Source organism: Eleutherodactylus coqui, chromosome 1 (genome assembly GCF_035609145.1).
Source record: "Eleutherodactylus coqui strain aEleCoq1 chromosome 1, aEleCoq1.hap1, whole genome shotgun sequence".
NCBI classification, from domain to species: Eukaryota; Metazoa; Chordata; class Amphibia; order Anura; family Eleutherodactylidae; genus Eleutherodactylus; species Eleutherodactylus coqui.
The window spans coordinates 189,123,871-189,144,995 of record NC_089837.1 but is presented as its reverse complement, the minus strand read 5'-3'; the positions used below and the strand labels follow the sequence as shown (position 1 = coordinate 189,144,995).

General features: G+C 47.3%; 1 protein-coding gene across 1 annotated transcript in view; it reads left to right on the top strand.

The window, feature by feature from the left end:
• LOC136628716 (nicotinamide N-methyltransferase-like) overlaps nucleotides 1-21,125 on the top strand; it is a 320,553-nt gene that overhangs the window by 294,415 nt on the left and 5,013 nt on the right. The window lies entirely within an intron of this gene.

The following is a 21,125-nucleotide window of genomic DNA, read 5'->3' as shown; positions in this document are numbered from 1 at the left end:
TTCTGACATTGCCGACATGTTCGAGGATGCGCCTTCTAAATTCACGGTTGGTCTTACCCACATATTGTATGCGGCACACACATGTAATTAGATAAACGATATTGTGGGTAGTGCAATTGATAAAACTCTTAGTAGAGTAAGTCTTGTTGGTGGTTGAGGACGTGAAATATTTAGATTTTGATACAAATGAACACGCTGTACACCTGGCACAAGGGAAAGTGCCATCTGGAATGCCTTTAATCAACCAGTTCTCTGATCTCCTATTGACAAAGTGGCTTTTGATCAAATGATCATGAAGATTCATACCTCTACGATATGTGATGGAGGGAGATTTAGCTATATGTTTACTGATATCTTTGTCCTTTAACAGGATATCCCAATATCTTGTGAAGATATTGCGGACCTCCTTGCTTGCCGTATCGAAAGTGCCAATAACTCGAGTGATCGATTGCGATTCCCGCTCCCGAGGTATTAACAGGGACTCACGATCTTTTTGTCTCGCTGAAGAGTATGACTGGTCTAATAAGTCTTTCGGGTATTTACATTGACGAAATCTTTCTTCTAACTTATGACTCTCTTGATCGTAGGAGGTCAGATCGGAGCAGTTCCTCCTGAGTCTCAAGTACTGGCCTTTTGGTATGCATCTTTTCAAATTCCAGGGATGAAAGCTATCCCAGCGTAGCAAGCTGTTTGTAGATGTTGGTTTCCGGAAAAGGCTTGTTGAAATCGTACCGTCTTGATTAATTTGGATCGTCAGGTCCAGGAATTCAATTGACTTTGTGTTAATGGCTGATGTAAACTTCAGGTTGAGATCATTGATGTTAAGTGAAGCCACAAATTGGTTAAATTGAGATATGTCACCGGTCCATAGGATAAAGATATCATCAATATATCTTGTCCAAAACAAGATATATTGTGTCCAATGTTGATATTTGTCTGAGAACACGATCCTTTCCTCCCACCAGCCCAGGTAGAGATTTGTGTACGATGGGGCACAAGGCGTCCCCATCGCGGTCCCCTGAGCTGGTGGAAGTACTCGCGATCAAACAGGAAGAAATTCCGTGAAAGGATGAAGTGTAGCATGGGCAATACAAACGTATTGTGGTCTGACATGAATCGTCCTCTCTGTGAGAGGAAATATTCGGTAGCCTTCAAACCTCCCTCGTGTGGGATGGAGCTATACAAAGCTTCCACATCGAGGGTGGCGATTAGGGTACCTGGTTCGACATGCAGGCCTTGTAACTGGCGTAAAAGGTCCATGGTGTCCCTAGTATAAGATGGTAATTGGGACACAAATGGCCTCAGGATCTTCTCTAAATAGAGACTTACATTCTGTGTGAGGTTATTAACGCCAGAAACAATAGGCCTACCCTTCAGAGGGTCAAGGCCCTTGTGGACCTTGGGTAATGCATAAAAGGTCGAAACTCTAGGTGATTTATTGGACATGAAATCATATTCAGATTTATTTATTAGTTGTTTGTCCTTGGCATTCATCAATAAAGCTTTCAACTCGGCTGTGAATTCAACAGTGGGGTCCTTTGTTAGTATCTCATATGTATTAGTGTCTTTTAGAATGTTATGACACATTTGTGTATATTGGGAAACGTCCATAAGGACAACGTTTCCCCCCTTGTCAGATGATTTACTAATGAGCTTTTCATTGTTTTTCAGTGAATTCAGTGCCTAGAATTCTTCTTTCGTCATATTTTGTGGTGTAGTGTTCTTCTGTAGTGTTTTCAGATCTCTTAGGACTAGCATCTCAAACATATCCAGTTCTGGAGCATAGATGTTTGGCGGTGATGATTTATTAGCTGGTTTTAAATCTGTAAATGGGCCGATTCTCAGATCCTCATTCTCTAGAGCTTCGAGGATTTCCAGCCCTTCTAGATCTTCCAAAGACAAGCCTAGTTCCTCGGTACGATTTTTGTTTTTTTGGACAAAGTGTTTCCTCCATCTTAGTTTTCTGAGAAAGAGGGAGACGTCCTTCATCCAGACGAACGGGTCGTAGCGTGTCGTCGGGACAAAGGACATCCCCCTCTCCAAAACATTGATTTCATGTTTAGATAAAGTGTGTTTCGATAAATTGATAATTTGCATTTTGTCAGAACCTTCGCTGACGTAGGAATCACTTAGCGCGGATTGTAGGGAACTCGATTTCCCCTTAAAAAATATTCACAGATCGGTTGATCCAAGAAGCCTTTTTGGCCTTGTCCTCTCCCTTTGCCTTTATAAGGACGGCGTGCCTTATTGTGGCGCGTAGGAAAATGGCTCCTATAGTTTCTCGGACCTTCTGTTTCAGATAGATCCAAATCTGATGAACTAGCTTCTGTATCAGTAACAGGTCTTGGATTGTCACGAGTTTTATCTTCCCGGGAATCTTGTAAGTCACGTAGGAAGGATTTGTGTTTACGTTCTTTGATATACTGTGTGTACTTATCAATTTGGTCCTTTAGGATTTTTTCTTTGGTGGTAAACTCAGGATCAGAAATGAATTTTTTTGTCTGAGTTATTTGGTCTTCAAGTATTTTTTGATTCCTTTCCAGGGTGACTCTCTCTTCATCTAGAAGTAATTGTATCAATTTTAGGGATGATTCTGTGGTAACCTCATCCCACTTCTTCATGAATTCGCTATTCCTAAAGCGTGGTGGGGGCAGAACAATGTTTTTTAGACCTCTCGGTATAATTTTCTGTTCAGCATATTTTTGGAGACCTTGGACCTCCCACCAGCTTCGTAGATATTCTTTATAATGTTTCGTGAGATTTTTGAAGCTAGTGCGAACAGTCGGGTTAGATAGACTCGGATTATATGACTTATCTGAGAAGACTGAGTTGGCTTCTTGGAGCCAGTTATTGACGTTAATATTGGAAGACAAAAAGCCTGCCATAAAGGTCAAGTGTTATTCACAGAGGCAGAGAAATCCCAAAATATCTTTGCTATAGAAATGCCCTTCACAGTTAGGATTAAAACATGTAAACTTTATTAACGTGTTAAAATAAGAGACACTAGTGGGCGACAAACATAAATAAATTTCCAAAAATCCCTCGGGATAGGAATTGATGCAAAGAGTGTAAAGACACAAAACCACGTTTTGCTATTGAAGCTAAGGTTGTATGTGTGTATTTTCACTCAATGATAGTTCTAAAAACTATGTTTCTGAACAAAGAGGCAGTCCATCACTTGAATATTAGCCAATAGAACTCTGTCGTTCTTAAAGTTCAGTATAAAAGTAGTTACTTATATACGTTCTGGAGAGCGATCTAATGGTACATGGACCAGAAGATAGTATTAACTCCACTGATGTGAACTATTACACAATCAATTGTATTGGATGCGATGTTGCCCCAATTTATTAGTGTAATAATTCTAAAGAGAAATACAGTAACTACTTGATGTAGGGTGCAGAGGCTACATTCAGATGGACTACAACAATCCGTAAGGTAAGTAAAGAAGTTTCCTCAATAGAGTGAAAACTCTTATGGAGATTATACTCAATTATAGCGCACTCCTGTGTGCTTGATATGGAGGTGTTTTATATATAACTATTGTGACTCGACGCGTTTCTCCGCAAGATGATAGCGGTTCATCAGGAGTATTGAGTTTGTGATGAACTGGTTCGTTAGTTCATTAAGAGTATAACGTATGTGCTCAAGTGGTTCGTTGAAAAACTGAGCTCAACCATTTGTAAGTGGGATATATACAGAGACCGGTCTGTTCTAAAAAATATATATCCTATGTCAGTATATGTGTCCTAGGGCTAGAGTATGTCAGCTTTGAAATGGGTATGCCAACATGCATTAGCCCGGACCAGATTCAAATTCTTTGAGTACTTGATCACGTATTTGCTACTAGGTATGATCACAAAAGTGAAATGAGGAGAAAAGCCTCTAAAGTAGACTTTGTCTATGAGATATTTAGACAGGGCCCGTTTTCCGGTTAGAGTCTTAAGATTAGTATGTAGCCAATCAAGCCTCAAGGTAAGTAAAATGTATGAGCCAGAAGGAAAGTTAAAGCCCGAGAAGCCAATGCGATGAACATGGATTGCTGACAAAAAGCATTCCAAATGGCTAGGGCTTTTCGACACTGTGCTCCACAGGTGGGAGTGCAGTGCTCACAGCTCAAGGTAGATGTTAAAGGATCTTCAATGAACACTGACAAACTACTGGGAGCACACCAAACGAACCAAACTTAAATGTGCTCAATTTGGCTTTTGTATTGACCCAGGACATAGAGATAAATGGTCCATAAGGGTTGTTTTGCAGCTTAATGTATGAGCACAAGAAACATAGTATAAAAGGAGCAGCGCCTCCGGCCTTGATGGTAGGACGGGGCATACTGACAGAGGCTAACCAGCCTGTCTTAAATAGTATCTCTAATCCCTCCCTGTCAGAGGGGAGTGTTCCTCTGTTAGCCAATCAACATTCATACCGATCAGTCCTATTTGCAAAAGACTTTAAACATGCATTCACATATATTTTGTTATATGGAGTATAACAATAATATGTGGGACACACTTTGGTGAACTTCGTGTGGCGCAGAGTGTAAGCTCTTGCCCACGGCCTGAAGGTTGCAAGTTCGATCCCTGCGTAAGTCAGGTCGTCAGAGTTCCTCAGAGTGATGTAATGCTGGCTACGCCTCCTTGGTGGAGTGGGGCAGTGGCTTGAAGGCGTCTGGGCCATCTTGGTTGAGGGCAGCTCAAATGCAACATAGGGAATAATTCTATGTGTGAGACCTAGTAAGTGGGCAAACGCAACTCCATACTAGTGCAAATTTTAATGTCTTTACCTATGCTAATGGTGGAAAATTTGCTCACAATTGATGATCTTTGAATTTTACCATTGAGTGTGGTGCCCAAGAAAGAATACAATAAATTCCACTTAATTTACTACTTGTGGTATCAGTGAATAATGGAATTGCTCAGGGAACTGTCCTCAGTCTCAAACACCACCTTGGCCTTTTATCACCTAATGTCAGTTTTCTTCGGCAACTTCACCAGTTTCAGAGTGTGCAAATTTAAGGTACAAGCTCTCAGGCTTCAGGAAACATGCCTAGTTCTGTGACTAATCATCAAGGGAGCACCTTGATGATGCTCAGAGGAGCGCAAGTAGGTCATGTGGGTGGGAAGGCCCACAGAAAGCTTGGGAAGGTGAAGCAGTGAAATTCTGAAAACCCTCCCGCCCAGGAACGGTATTAATAGTTGGTAGGGCTGAATTGTGGCCGCGTCTGTGCTTGGTAGGTGGTGGTTTTATCTTTGGTACACTGAGTTAACACGTAGTGGTCCAAAGATTTATGATGCATTTAAGAAAAGAATATACAAAAATATACAGGCATATATATAAAACAAAGGAGTCAAAAGAATAGAAAGCATTAGAATATTCCAGAGGGTACTGTTGCAACAAAGTTAATTTTGCTAAAAATTACTATTTAGATATTGATGTTTTGTTCAGTATTGTCATTATTGCTAATTTAAAAAAAGCCAGTTGGAAATTAAAAAAAGAAAACAATGTTTTTATTCAGTTTGTGATTTAAACCTGTAGGTCACGTGTTTTTTTGAACTTGCTCTGAATGACTGTATTTGGGTTTATGTGGATTTTATGTCTGGGCAGGATAGTTGACTGTTTTGGGTGAAGGGTTGATTAAAGGGGTTGTCCCGCGCCGAAACGGGTTTTTTTTTTTCAACCCCCCCCCCCCCGTTCGGCGCGAGACAACCCCGATGCAGGGACTTAAAAAAAAAACCGCTCAGCGCTTACCTGAATCCCCGCGCTGCGGTGACTTCTTACTTACCGGTTGAAGATGGCCGCCGGGATCTTCTCCCTCCGTGGACCGCAGCTCTTCTGTGCGGTCCATTGCCGATTCCAGCCTCCTGATTGGCTGGAATCGGCACGTGACGGGGCGGAGCTACACGGAGTCGGCATCCTGCACGAGCGGCCCCATTGAGAAGACAAGAAGACTCGGACTGCGCAAGCGCGGCTAATTTGGCCATTAGACGGCGAAAATTAGTCGGCTCCATGGAAACGAGGACGCTAGCAACGGAGCAGGTAAGTGAAAAACTTCTTATAACTTCTGTATGGCTCATAATTAATGCACAATGTACATTACAAAGTGCATTAATATGGCCATACAGAAGTGTATAGACCCACTTGCTGCCGCGGGACAACCCCTTTAATGGTTCTGCTGTTAAAGTGGAGTCAGGCCCTATTCTTCAGTTTTCTTTCCTTCAGGGTGTGAGGGTGACTGATATGTTCATCTGCATGTAAGTCTATGTAGGGCATGACAGCACATTTGATGCTTAGTCTGGTTAAATGAGGACTTGGGCAAATATGTTGTTACTATTATTGAAGGTTTTGCTAATAAATCCGCCTAGGCCTTTTACCACCAAATGCCAGCTATCAGTCTTGTTGTTTCTTTGGCTCTTTAACCAGTTTCGAAGTGGGTAAATTTGGGGTATAAGCTCCCAGGCTGCAGGAATCAATGGCTCTGTCTTGTTGATGCCTGGACTCTAAGACCTCGGAATGTATCCTGGCATATTTTGCACAAGACGTTAGCAGCAAATCCTTTAAAGAGTAACTGCACTTTTTAAGTGTGACATGTCAGAAATTTGGGATGTGGGTGCTGAGACCCCTGCTGATCACTCAAATGAAGGTGCTGCATCTCTCACTTAAGTGCTGTGCCCTTTCACCTGTCTTTGCTGCCTGTCAGCTGAAGATGAACAGAATTGTCATTGTCATGCATCTGTTTTTAATTGCTAAGAGGAGACAGGCAGCAGACACCTGAAGTAGCACAGTGCTTAGGCGAGTGCTGCAGCAGCTTCCATTGAGCAATCAACGAGGGCTTCAGCACCCAGACCCCTACTGATCAAAACTTTTGATGTGTAGCTCTGGCATGTTAAGTTCTTTAAAATATGCAGTTACTTTTTAAGATTTGGTGGGGGTCTCCATGCAGGGGCGTAACTAAAGGCTCAGGGGCCTTAGTGCAAAAGTTCAGCCGGCTCTCCCCTTCCCTGTACCAGTATCCATACCTAAACTGTGCTGCCTACAGCTGCAAAACAGGGCTAGATCATGTATGAATTTACATACATGATCTAGCCCCTTGGCATAAGCTTTTGAAACACAACTAATTTCCTGGACTACATAAAAATTTGTTGCAGCCCTTAGGCTAATTTCACAGAAATTAGTTCCATATGGGGTCATGAATCACAACCCGAAATCATGCTGACCAGTTTGAGATTTTGCCGTGGATGCAAGGCATTTTTCTATCAAAAACATCTTGCATCACTCCAGGAAAGTAGTGATCCTCTGCTGTGGCTGACAATGGGGAAGTCTTGCATTGCATCATGTGCACCTAACACATGGTGCGTTGTTGCCATTGGCCCGATTGAAAACAATAGGAGATGCGATGCAAGAGTATGCAGAAAGATAGGGCTGCAGAGACTTGTATGGGACCATATGGGACATCAACTTTCCCAGCTTACGAGTTTACATGATCTAGAGCACTGGTGGCGAACCTATGGCACGTGTGCCAGAGGCAGCACGCAGAGCACTCCCTGCTGGCACGCGACGCCATCGGCTGCTCACCACATGTGAATGCAGGCAAGGGAGCCACGGCTCCCCTGCCCGCATTCACACAGCTGCGCTGCTAGCAGCGCCAATCCCGGCGCACACTGTAATGTTAGTGTGCAGCCGGGATTCTTCTCCCACCGACGTCTCCTCAGTACGCATATTAATATTTTTTTCCCCATGCTGGTGTATTACGTCGCCACCGGCAGTAAGGGGTGGCGACGTAATACACCTGTCACCCAACTGACTAACGCCCCCAGCTTCTGATTGGCTGGGGGCAGCGGGCCCAAGGCCGGGAGCGCTGCCACGGGCAGTGCAGGGCCTGGCAAGCTGCCCTGGCATAGAGGTCAGCGGCGAGACAGGGAGCGCCGGGACAGAGGACAGCGCCGACCCTGGGAGCTGCAGAGGCTGCAAGAGGAGAGCGCACCATAACTGTGAGTAAGTGGGGGGGGTGTGGGGGGGGGGGGGGAGGTGATGCTGGGAGGTGTCAGTGCGACGCTGGGGGCCGCTGGGGGGAGTCAGTGCGACGCTGGGGGCCGCTGGGGGGAGTCAGTGTGATGCTGATGACCGCTGGGGGGTGTCAGTGTGCTGCTGGGGGCCGCTGGGGGATGTCAGTGTGATGCTAAAGGCTGCTGGGGGGTGTCAGAGTGACGCTGGGAGTTGTCACTGTGACGCTGGGAGACGCTGGGGGGTGTCAGTGTGACGCTAGTGGTTGTCAGTATGACGATGGGGGCCACAGAGATGTGTCAGTGTGATGCTGGGAGCCGCTGGGGGGTGTCAGTGTGACTCTGGGAGCCGCTCGGGGGTGTCAGTGTGACGCTGGGGACCGCTGGGAGGTGTCAGTGTGACAGTGGGGGCTGCTGGGGGGTGTCAGTGTGATGCTGGCAGCTGCTGGGGGGTGTCAGTGTGATGTTTGGGGCTGCTGGGGGGTGTCAGTGTGATGCTGGGGGCTGCTGAGGGGTGTCAATGTGACGCTGGGGGCTGCTGGGGGGTGTCAATGTGATGCTGGGGGCTGCTGGGTGGTGTCAGTGTGACGCTGGTGTGTGTCAGTGTGACAATAGGGGCCGCAGGGCGGTGTCAGTGTGACGCTGGGAGCTGCTGGGGGGGGGGGTGTCAGTGTGACGCTGGGGACCACTAGGGGGTGTCAGTGTGATGCTGGGAGCTGCTGGCGTGTGTCAGTGTGACGCTGGGGGCTGCTGGGGGTGTCAGTGTGACGCTGGGGGGGTGTAAGTGTGGTGCTGGGGGGTGTCAGTGTGATGCTGGGGGGTGTCAGTGTGACGCTGGGGGCCACTGGGGGCTGTCACTGTTACGCTGGGGGGTGTCGCTGTTCTGCTCGGGCTGCTGGAGGTTGTTGCTGTTCTGCTGGGGGCCGCTGAGGGGTGTCGCTGTTCTGCTGCGGGTCGCTGTTCTTCTGGGGGCCACTGGGGGTGTCGCTGTTACCTCTGGGGTAGGTTTACATGTGGCAGAAATGGGCAGGGCCGCTTCAAAATAGACAGCGTGCAGATTTTGACTGCTTTTTAGATGCAGAAATGCTGCAGAATTTTCCACAGAAATTCCCGCTTGGGACATTCTGCAGTATTTCCGCATCCAAAAAGCAGTCAAAATCTGCATGCTGTCTATTTTGAAGCGGCCCTGTCCTTTTTAGGATGAAAGAGGTAAAATCGTACATTGTGCTAAGCCCCGTCCCCTGCTGTGTTGGCACTTTGCGATAAATAGGTGGGTTTTTGGGTTGCAGTTTGGGCACTCGGTCCCTAAAAGGTTTGCCATCACTGATCTAGAGGCTCAGTTACAGCAAATGTAGAATGATATGCTGGAGGATACCATACCATACCATACCGAACCTGTGTGCCACCATTTCACATCTTGTATCCAAGCTAGAGGCGGTACAACAGGGTACTAGAGCCTCCATGCCCACCAGTAGAAATATTGACCCCTATATTGTCTCCAGCAGTAATAGTAATCCCTATTGTGGCCCCAGTAGTAACAGTGACCCCTATTGTTGCCTCAGTAGTAATAGTGACCCCCCCCCCCCCCCACAGTGGCCTCAGTAGTAATAGAGACTCCCACAGTGGCCCCAGTAGTAATAGTGTCCCCCACAGTAGTCCCAGTAATAATAACCCTCTTAGTAGCCCCAATAATAATAGCCCCCCAACCCATATACTTAACTATTCCTTGCAGTCAGTACCACTCCTAATCTTCTTGGTGCTGATCCCGTGTGCACACTGATATCAGAATGTGAGCCTGGAACATTTCCTCTGTTTTTCTCTCCTGAAAAACTAAGGAGGAGAGGACTCAGGGGAGCAGTTTACTGAGTGAACACACTGATGTCAGAGTGTGCGTTCTGGATCAGCTCCACTAACAACGCTGTTTGCGTGATTACCGGCTGGGGAGCTGCAGCACCCCGGCTGGTAGTCTGAATAGGCCAAGGGCGCAGAAGCTGGTAATCGCTTGCCTCTGCGCCCCCTCAGCACAGCGGCCCAGTAGCCATCGTGACCCTGGCTACCTCTGTCTCAATGGATTGGACTTTGCGAGCACATCCCACAGATACTTGATCAGATTGAAATCTGGAGAATTTGGAGGACAAGTGAACATCTCAAAGCCTTTGTTTCTCCGACCTGCTGGAAGAGGCGGCTATTATTAGGTCAAACCACTGCCATGAAGGGGTGTATTTGGTCTGAAACGATGTTTATGTAGGCAGTATGTCAAAATTACATCCACATGAATGCCAGAATCCAAAGGTACTCAGCAAAACATTGCCCAGAACATCACACGATTTCCACCAGCTTGCCTTCTTCAGTACATCTGGTTTCTATCTCTTCCCATGCAAGTGATTTACAATAATCCGGCCATCCAGATGGTGAAAATAAAGCTAGACACCTTCTTTAATCTTCATTCTAGGCATGTCCAGAAGTAGACAGGGGTCAGTAGTGGCACAGTGATGGGTCTGAGACTACGCAGCCCCACGCGCAGGAGACTGTAATATACTTTGTGTTCTGACCTTATTGTATCATTGTTAGAATAACCTTTTATAAACAGTTTCTGCTTTTTTGTTTGAACACATCAGAGGATTAGTGTTTGTTCTACTCACAAATCAATGTTCGTTGGGCATCCATTATTTTATAACTGATTTATCTTGGTGCACATTAGGTAAATATTAACATCTGTATACTGAAAATACCCTACAAGACCCCCTGTTGTGGAGATGCTCTGACCTAATTGTCTAGCCTTCCCAATTTGGTCCCATTGAAATAAATGGGATGATGGTGTGCTTATGTAACCACTGCTGCCATCACTTCAAGTGTTGAAAATCTTCAAGTGAGCCCAACCCTCTGTTAGTAAAAAAATCAAAACTAAGCCCCACAGAGATGTTTCACCACAGATGCAGCTTCATCAGATTCAGCGCTCTGTTAGCAATCCTTATCTGCAGTAAGTGGATAATATCTATTTATACACACTACACAGTGGTGCATATAACTGAGGAAACTCTACCTCAGTGAAATGTTTTAACCCGTTTAGGACCAGGCACTGTAAATTTACGGTGCCTAGTCCTGGGCTTCAAGTCTCTTGTCTCTGCAAGCAGTGGCAAGAACGGGTTATCAGCTGTTAGTGACAGTTGATAACTCGAGAAGAAGGCAGTAGGGGTATTTAACCCTTTCTGCCTTCTGCTTCCCTGAGTACACAGTGCTCAATGAGCACTGTGTACTAGAAAGTGAAAGTAACAGGTAACTTTCACTACGGGAGCCGGGGGGCCATGTGACCGCCAGGGTTCCCTGCTACAGCAGAGCTGGAGGGTCATACTAGACCCTGGCCAGCTCTGCCAGTGACTAATGTCACTATAGGGGTTGCTTTCCCCTGTAATTGGGGCTCCTATGGATGCCTCAGCTACAGTGGGAAAGTGATAAATAAAAAAAAATAAAAAGCATGTGAATGTCCCCCAGAGGTCTTACATGACATCATGGGGGACATAGATAGTAAAAACATAATTATATACATAAGTAAAACAAATTTCTAAAACAACAATACATACAAAAGAAAGAAAATAACCGAAAACCGACGCCAACCAAAAACGTAGCTATAAGCGCCCTATAATCGAAAACCATACATATTCTATATCAAACCGTCTGAAACAAAATTAGGAATCCATTCTACTACTATATTTTAGTGTAAATATGCTAATAAAAAAAAATAACTATAAATGTTAAGAAATCATTTGTTTCTAGCTTTTTGCGCTAAATAAAACTAAAAAACGGAAAAAAAAGTCAGCAAAAAAGATATTAAAAAAATAGCTCTATATGTCATGAAAAAAAACGCAGCAAAAATAATTTTGATAGCTAAAGGAAAAAAATAGGGTAGTAAAACTACCACATGGATAAAATCCTTAAAAAGTGTCTGGTCCTTAAGGCACAAAACAGCCTGGTCCTTAAGGGGTTAAGAACATCATTTCTTCAGCCACTCTTTAACATTTACAAAATGACGGTCAGCAGTAACAAAAAAAAAATTCAGGTTCTAATGTATTGTTCTTCATGTACTTAATAAATGTGCTTCAGAAGAAGAGAAACTTTAAAAGCTATCATCTCGGTTTCAGGTGTAGTCTACTTAGACGCATCGTATATAGAGATGAGCGAACGTACTCGTCCGAGCTTGATACTCGTTCGAGTATTAGCGTGTTCGGGATGCTCGTTACTCGTAACGAGTACCACGCGATGTTCGGGTTACTTTCACTTTCATCTCTGAGACGTTAGCGCGCTTTTCTGGCCAATTGAAAGACAGGGAAGGCATTACAACTTCCCCCTGCGACGTTCAAGCCCTATACCACCCCCTGCAGTGAGTGGCTGGGGAGATCAGGTGTCACCCGAGTATAAAAATCGGCCCCTCCCGCGGCTCGTCTCAGATGCGTTGTGAGATAGCTGAGGGACAGTGCTATTGGTGCCGGAGCTGCTATAGGGAGAGTGTTAGGAGTTAGTGTAGGCTTCAAGAACCCCAACGGTCCTTCTTAGGGCCACATCTAACCGTGTGCAGTAGTGTGGAGGCTGCTTTTAGCAGTGTTGCACATTTTTTTTTTTTTGGTATATCGGCCGTGCAGAGCATTGCGCCCTGCAGTAATAGTCCAGAGACAGAAGTGTGGAGGCAGGGAGAGCGTCAGGAGTTATTGTAGGCTTCAAGAACCCCAACGGTCCTTCTTAGGGCCACATCTAACCGTGTGCAGTAGTGTGGAGGCTGCTTTTAGCAGTGTTGCACTATTTTTTTTTTTTGGTATATCGGCCGTGCAGAGCATTGCGCCCTGCAGTAATACTCCAGGGAGAGAATTGTGTAGGCAGGGCCAGAAGACATATATTATAGATTAAATATACGCAGTGGTCCTTTTCAAAAAAATATTGGAAACAAATCTATTTGGCCTGCCTGTCACTGTGCTCAGTGTTCTGGGTCCGTGTCTGCTGGGGGTAGTAGTTCTCCAAATAAATACGCAGCCAGCTTAATGTTACAGCAGGCTTGCGCCAAATTATTTCCTGGCTCTGAAATCACCGGTCTGTTGCAGTTAATAACAGTGCAACACTGCAGTTCAGTGACACACACATCAGGGACAGATTTGTGTAGGCAGGGCCAGAAGACATATATTATAGATTGAATATACGCAGTGGTCCTTTTGAAAAAAATATTGGAAAAAAATCTATTTGGCCTGCCTGTCACTGTGCTCAGTGTTCTGGGTCCGTGTCTGCTGGGGGGTAGTAGTTCTCCAAATAAATACGCAGCCAGCTAAGTGTTACAGCAGGCTTGCGCCAAATTATTTCCTGGCTCTGAAATCACCGGTCTGTTGCAGTTAATAACAGTGCAACACTGCAGTTCCGTGACACAGTCCAGGGACAGAATTGCGTAGGCAGGGACAGAAGACATATATTATAGATTGAATATACGCAGTGGTCCTTTTCAAAAAAATATTGAAAAAAAATCTATTTGGCCTGCCTGTCACTGTGCTCAGTGTTCTGGGTCCGTGTCTGCTTGGGGGTAGTAGTTCTCCAAATAAATACGCAGCCAGCTAAGTGTTACAGCAGGCTTGCGCCAAATTATTTCCTGGCGTTCCGTAAGCGAAGTCAGCCTCCAACCACAGGCCAATAAGCGGCACATTTCATTACAGCGTTGTGTTTCTGCATTCCTGGTAATACAGCATGCTGAGGGGTAGGGGTAGGCCTAGAGGACGTGGGCGCGGCCGAGGACGCGGAGGCCCTAGTCCGGGTGTGGGCACAGGCTGAGCTCCTGATCCAGGTGTATCGCAGCCGACTGCTGCGGGATTAGGAGAGAGGCACGTTTATGGCATCCCCACATTCATAGCACATTTAATGGGTCCACGCGGTAGACCTTTATTAGAAAATGAGCAGTGTGAGCAGGTCCTGTCGTGGATGGCAGAAAGTGCTTCCAGCAACCTATCGTCCACCCAGAGTTCTGCGCCGTCCACTGCTGCAACTCAGAATCCTCTGGCTGCTGCTCCTCCTTCCTCCCAGCCTCCTCACTCCATGAAAATGAGACATTCTGAGGAGCGGGCAGACTCCCAGGAACTGTTCTCGGGCCCCTGCTCAGATTGGGCAGCAGTGGTTCCTCTCCCACCAGAGGAGTTTATCGTGACTGATGCCCAACCATTGCAAAGTTCCCGGGGTCCGGGGGATGAGGCTGGGGACTTCCGGCAACTGTCTCAAGACCTTTCAGTGGGTGAGGAGGCCGATGACGATGAGACACAGTTGTCTATCAGTGAGGTAGTAGTAAGGGCATTAAGTCCGAGGGAGGAGCGCACCGAGGATTCTGAGGAAGAGCAGCAGGACAATGAGGTGACTGACCCCACCTGGTTTGCTACGCCTACTGAGGACAGGTCTTCAGAGGGGGAGGCAAGGGCAGCAGCAGGGCAGGTTGCAAGAGGCACTGCGGTGGCCAGGGGTAGAGGCAGGGCCAGACAGAATAATCCACCAACTGTTTCCCAAAGCGCCCCCTCGCGCCATGCCACCCTGCAGAGGCCGAGGTGCTCAAAGGTCTGGCAGTTTTTCACTGAGAGTGCAGACGACCGACGAACAGTGGTGTGCAACCTTTGTCGGGCCAAGATCAGCCGGGGAGCCAACACCACCAGCCTCACCACCACCAGCATGCGCAGACATATGAAGGCCAAGCACCCCACAAGGTGGGACGAAGGCCGTTCACTGCCTCCGGTTTGCACCGCTGCCTCTAACCCTGTGCCCTACCTGCCACTGAGATCTAACCCCGCTCTGAGGACGCAGGCACTACCGTCTCCTGGCCTGCACCCACACCCTCACCTCCGCTGTCCTCGGCCCCATCCAGCAATGTCTGTCAGCGCAGCGTCCAGCCGTCGCTAGCGCAAGTGTTTGAGTGCAAGCGCGAGTACGCCGCCACGCACCCGCACGCTCAAGCGTTAAACGTGCACGTAGCAAAATTTATCAGCCTGGAGATGCTGCCGTATAGGGTTGTGGAAACAGAGTCCTTCAAAAGTATGATGGCGGCGGCGGCCCCGCGCTACTCAGTTCCCAGTCGCCACTACTTTTTCCGATGTGCCGTCCCAGCCCTGCACGACCACGTCTCCCGCAACATTGTACGCGCCCTCACCAACGCGGTTACTGCAAAGGTCCACTAAACAACGGACACGTGGACAAGCACAGGCGGGCAGGGCCACTATATCTCCCTGACGGCACATTGGGTGAATTTAGTGGAGCTTGGGACAGAGTCATAGCCTGGGACCGCTTACGTCATACCCACACCCAGAATTGCAGGCCACAGCTCGGTGGTGGTATCTGCGGTGGTGTATGCTTCCTCCACTAAACCACCCTCCTCCTCCTCCTCCTCCAACGCAACCTCTGTCATGCAATCAAGATGTGTCAGCAGCAGCAGGACGTCGCCAGCAGTCGGTGTCGCGTGGCGTGGCAGCACAGCGGTGGGCAAGCGTCAGCAGGCCGTGCTGAAACTACTCAGCTTAGGAGATAAGAGGCACATGGCCCACGAACTGCTGCAGGGTCTGACAGAGCAGACCGACCGCTGGCTTGCGCCGCTGAGCCTCCAACCGGGCATGGTCGTGTGTGACAACGGCCGTAACCTGGTGGCGGCTCTGCAGCTCGGCAGCCTCACACACGTGCCATGCCTGGCCCACGTCTTTAATTTGGTGGTTCAGCGCTTTCTGAAAAGCTACCCACGCTTTCAGACCTGCTCGGAAAGGTGCGCCGACTTTGCGCACATTTCCGCAAGTCCCACACGGATGCTGCCACCCTGCGCACCCTGCAACATCAGTTTAATCTGCCAGTGCACCGACTGCTGTGCGACGTACCCACACGGTGGAACTATACGCTCCACATGTAGGCTCTATGAGCAGCGTAGAGCTATAGTGGAATACCAACTCCAACATGGGCGGCACAGTGGGAGTCAGCCTCCTCAATTATTTTCAGAAGAGTGGGCCTGGTTGGCAGACATCTGCCAGGTCCTTGGAAAGTTTGAGGAGTCTACCCAGGTGGTGAGCGGCGATGCTGCAATCATTAGCGTCACCATTCCTCTGCTATGCCTCTTGAGAAGTTCCCTGCAAAGCATAAAGGCAGACGCTTTGCACTCGGAAACAGAGCCGGGGGAAGACAGTATGTCGCTGGATAGTCAGAGCACCCTCCTGTCTATATCTCAGCGCGGTGAGGAGGAGGAGGAGAAGGAGGAAGATGAGGAGGAGGGGGAAGACACAGCTTGGCCCACTGGTGAGGGTACACATGCTGCTGGCCTGTCATCCTTTCAGCGTGTATGGCCTGAGGAGGAGGAGAAGGAGGAGGAGGAGGATCCTGAAAGTGATCTTCCTAGTGAGGACAGCCATGTGTTGCGTACAGGTACCCTGGCACACATGGCTGACTTCATGTTAGGATGCCTTTCTCGTGACCCTCGTGTTACATGCATTCTGGCCACTACGGATTACTGGGTGTACACACTGCTCGACCCACGGTATAAGGAGAACCTTTCCACTCTCATACCCGAAGAGGAAAGGGGTTCGAGAGTGTTGCTATACCACAGGACCCTGGCGGACAAACTGATGGTAAAATTCCCATACGACAGCGCTAGTGGCCGAAGGCGCAGTTCCGAGGGCCAGGTAGCAGGGGAGGCGCGGAGATCAGGCAGCATGTACAGTACAGGCAGGGCAACACTCTTTAAGGCCCTTGACTGCTTTATGGCTCCCCAGCAAGACTGTGTCACCGCTCCCCAGTCACGGCTGAGTCGGCGGGAGCACTGTAAAAGGATGGTGAGGGAGTACGTAGCCTATCGCACGACCGTCCTCCGTGACGCCTCTGCCCCCTACAGCTACTGGGTGTCGAAGCTGGACACGTGGCCTGAACTCGCGCTGTATGCCCTGGAGGTGCTTGCTTGTCCTGCGGCTAGCGTCTTGTCAGAGAGGGTGTTTAGTGCGGCTGGGGGAATCATCACAGATAAGCGTACCCGCCTGTCAACCGACAGTGCCGACAGGCTAACACTCATCAAGATGAACAAAGTCTCGATTTCCCCAGACTTCTCTTCTCCACCAGCAGACAGCAGCAATACCTAAGCAATACGTAGGCTGCACCCGCGGATGGAAGCATCGTTCTCCATCACCATCCAAAACGGGGACCTTTTTGCTTCATCAATCTGTGTATAATATTCCTCCTCCTCCTGCTCCGTCTCCTGAAACCTCACATAATCACGCCGAACGGGCAATTTTTCATAGGCCCACAAGGCTCAGTCATATAATTTTTCTAAACAATTTTTATACGTTTCAATGCTCATTAAAGCGTTGAAACTTTCACCTCAGCCAATTTTTATTTTAACTGGGCTGCCTCCTGGCCTAGTTACCAATTAAGCCACATTAACCAAAGCGATTAATGGGTTTCAACTGCCCTCTTGGTTGGCCATGGCCAATTTTTCTGATGTACATTAGTACTGTTGATACAGCAATTTTTGTGGGCCCTCGCCTACAGTGTAATCAAATTAATTTTTAGCCCACCTGCATTACAGCTGACGTTACATCAGCTGTGTTGGGCACTGCAATGGGATATTTTTATGTACCGCCGGTGGGTTCCAGGGAGCCACCCATGCTGTGGGTCCAGAGGGAGTTGTAAATGCATCTGTTTCCACTTCTAAAGAAGCCCAGTCTGACTGGGGCATGCAGTGTGGGCCGAAGCCCACCTGCATTAAACATGACATTACTACCTCAGCTGTGATGGGCAATGCAATGGGATATTTTTATGTACCGCCGGTGGCTTCCTGGCACCCACCCATGCTGTGGGTCCACAGGGAGTTGTAAATGCATCTGTTTCCACTTCTAAAGAACCCCAGTCTGACTGGGGCATGCAGTGTGGGCCGAAGCCCACCTGCATTAAACATGACATTACTACCTCAGCTGTGATGGGCAATGCAATGGGATATTTTTATGTACCGCCGGTGGCTTCCTGGCACCCACCCATGGTGTGGGTCCACAGGGAGTTGTAAATGCATCTGTTTCCACTTCTAAAGAACCCCAGTCTGACTGGGGCATGCAGTGTGGGCCGAAGCCCACCTGCATTTCATCTGACGTTAGCTCTGCTGTCCAGGGCACTGCAATGGGATACATTTATGTACAGTGGGTGGGTTCCAGGGAGCCACCCATGCTGTGGGTGCACACGTAATTCCCATTGCGGAGTTGTACCTGCCTGTGACTATTTATAAATAAACGCCGTCTGACGGGGGCATGCAGACACCTTGACAGAATGAATAGTGTGTGGCACATAGGTTCCCCATTGCTATGCCCACGTGTGCAGCTCCAGATGGAGGTGGCACAGGATTGGATTTCTCATTGCTTCTGTACAGCATTGTGGACTTTCGCCCCACCCCTTTTAAAGAGGGTCGCTGCCTAGCCGTGCCAACCCTCTGCAGTGTGTGCCTGCGGTTCCTCTGGCAGACGCACTTATAAATAGACATGAGTGTGGCGTGGCATGAGGGCAGCTGAAGGCTGGGCAGGGACAGTTTGGTGTGCGCTGTGGACACTGGGTCGTGGGGGGGGGGGGATTGGGCAGCATGTAACCCAGGAGAAGTGGCAGCGGAGTGTCATGCAGGCAGTGATTGTGCTTTGTTGGAGGTAGTGTGGTGCTTAGCTAAGGTATCCATTGCTAATAAGGGCTTTTCAGAAGTAAAAGTTGTTGGGGGGGGGGGGGGGGGGCACTCTTGCCGCTATTGTGGCTTAATAGTGGGACCTGAGAACTTGAGATGCAGCCCAACATGTAGCCCCTCGCCTGCCTTATCCGTTGCTGTGTCATTCCCATCACTTTCTTGAATTGCCCAGATTTTCACAAATGAAAACCTTAGCGAGCATCGGCGATATACAAAAATGCTCGGGTCGCCCATTGACTTCAATGGGGTTCGTTACTCGAAACGAACCCTCGAGCATCGCGAAAAGTTCGTCTCGAGTAACGAGCACCCGAGCATTTTGGTGCTCGCTCATCTCTAATCGTATATACAATTGAGCATATCTAATTCATAAGGCTATGATGTCCTTTGAGTATCACCTAATTTAAGTTATTATGCCAAAATAAAGTCACTGATGCGGAAGAGATCCCAAAACCCCCCTAAAATATAACTTTTATTATAGATATAATATTTTATTATTAAAATTCTATTATAGAATCAACATAAAAGGACCAAGAAACCAACAAAAAAAAACAAGTGACAATAGAGGTAGATTTTAACAAAATGTCAAAAAGTGCAAGAAAGAATAAAACAGAGGAGGAAGGATGGGGGCCCTGTCACTATTGCTGGGACCCTTATCTCTATTCACTAATCCTCTGAGGGTAAATGGCAGAGAGCTAATTAACATAAACAATAGTTTCCTATATGGAGAACACCAGTGGAATGATAGACAGCCACTGCATGTCCATAGGGCAAAAGCAATCAGGTCAGTTATGCAGCTCTCTTGCGTATTGAATTAGGTTCATATATTGTCTAGCTATTGTTAGGTTTGTTTTTGTCCAACAGTAGCTTTCCGAAAAATACACTCGGCTGTGGAATGATAAATATTCACTGCCTGTAGTTGAGGCGAAGGCAATCAGATGGACTATACAGCTCTTTTACATGTCCTTCTCATTTCGTGTATATATAGTTCTGTTTATTACATCATTCAGCTCTGTTTATTAGGTTGTTCGTTTATTATATAGTTCAGTTCTGTTTATTAGGTTGTTCAACGCGTTTTATAATGAGGACTCATCAGGAACCATAAATGGTGTTTGGATACAGAACTAAGCATATGAAACCAGTGTTTGCATGATGTAGATATAAGAAGCACTACAGTATTAATTTCTCCAAGATGGATATGAGACCCCTATATGTGGCTTCTTCAATTATTAGATGCCAAATAGCATATATGATAAATTGCCTATGCCGCTCTGTCCTATCTTCAATAGTGTCGGCTGGGTTAGATCAAGCTGCATAAACTAGATCAAGATCAACCTGGTCTATCCATTGCTCAAGAGTCAGAGATGTTTTTTTGAAGCCTAAGGCGCGGAAGCAGGGCCTTGGCAGCGTCAATAAGGCCAATAGCTTATTTTTCGAAGAGTGAAAATGCGCAGCTGGCCACCTTAAAAACACCATTTCCGGGGTAACAGTCAACTCAACAGAAGATAGCCTTCTCATAACCTCCTCAACCTTCTGCCAGAAGGATACAACCAACGGACACTCCCACCAAATATGTAGAAATGAGCCAATGCCTCGATCACATCTCCAACATCTATTGTGAGGAGTTAGTTTATGGTCAAACAGCCATTGAGGTGTCGCGTACCACCTCACAAGTAGTTTATAATGATTTTCCCGTGATAAGATACAAGGAGAGTGTCCGAAAGCTGTCCTCAGGGCAAGGCGAGTGTCCTTCTCGGAAAGTGTAATGCCGAGTTCCTTCTCCCACAAGATTATGAAAGTAGGTTTAGAGGTGGCAGGAGGGGTACGAAATTTTTCCTTAGATTGGCAATTTTCCTCAAATTTAAACTATTGTCTTCCAGAATTTTCTCAAAGGGGGTTAAGGGTCTGGTGGACTTGTGTAGCCTGATAAAGTCACCCAATGCCCTAGTAATGTGGGCCACCAGTAAGAAGGACAGGCTGTGGCAAGGCAGAAGGGTAGGTAAAATTTTATCTGCTTTAAGGTGAGCCAGGGCTTGAAGGTCTTTGAGCTGCAAACCTTCAAATTTACTCCAGAGTGCTATCGTGCAGGGGTCTAAGTTCTTCCCTAGAATCTTATTAATCAGCTTTAAAGAGGTAACTGTGGAAGGGACAGGAGCCAGAGAGTCTCTCAGGGCATCCCAGATCACGCAGGGGCCAAGTAGTAAGGAGTTGAACTTGCTGCCGTTGTATGTCTGCTTTGAAGGACACCACAAGTACTCAAAAAAGGTCATACTATGTGAACCCCGCACTAAAGATTGAAGTAGCTGATCTCTTTTTGGTACAACTAGATCTGTCCAGTAGCTCAGCTGGGAAGCTCTATAAAAGTCGTGAACGTTTAGCAGACCGATTTCCCCCCTCTACACCGTCTTCATCATGAGGCTAAAAGCCAACCTCAGTCT